We start from the raw sequence: 525 nt of genomic DNA on the forward strand, positions 1-525 counted from the left end.
CGTCTGTCTCTCTATCTATCCGTCTGTCTCTCTATCTGTCCGTCTGTCTCTCTATCTGTCCGTCTGTCTCTCTATCTGTCCGTCTGTCTCTCTATCTATCCGTCTGTCTCTCTATCTGTTCATCTGTCTCTCTATCTGTTCGTCTGTCTATCTATCTATCCGTCTGTCTCTCTATCTATCCGTCTGTCTCTCTATCTGTCCGTCTGTCTCTCTATCTGTCCGTCTGTCTCTCTATCTATCCGTTTGTCTCTCTATCTGTCCGTCTGTCTCTCTATCTGTCCGTCTGTCTGTCTCTCTGTCCGTCTGTCTCTCTATTTGTTCGTCTGTCTCTCTATCTGTTTGTCTGTCTATCTATCTGTTCGTCTGTCTATCTATCTGTCCATCTGTCTCTCTATCTGTTCGTCTGTCTCTCTATCTATCCGTCTGTCTCTCTATCTGTCCGTCTGTCTCTCTATCTGTTCGTCTGTCTATCTATCTGTCCGTCTGTCTCTCTATCTATCCGTCTGTCTCTATCTGTCCGTCTGT

The sequence above is a fragment of the Siphateles boraxobius genome, unplaced genomic scaffold (genome assembly GCF_051911475.1).
Source record: "Siphateles boraxobius isolate OS27281-9 unplaced genomic scaffold, OSU_SipBor_1 151, whole genome shotgun sequence".
In the NCBI taxonomy this organism is placed as follows: domain Eukaryota; kingdom Metazoa; phylum Chordata; class Actinopteri; order Cypriniformes; family Leuciscidae; genus Siphateles; species Siphateles boraxobius.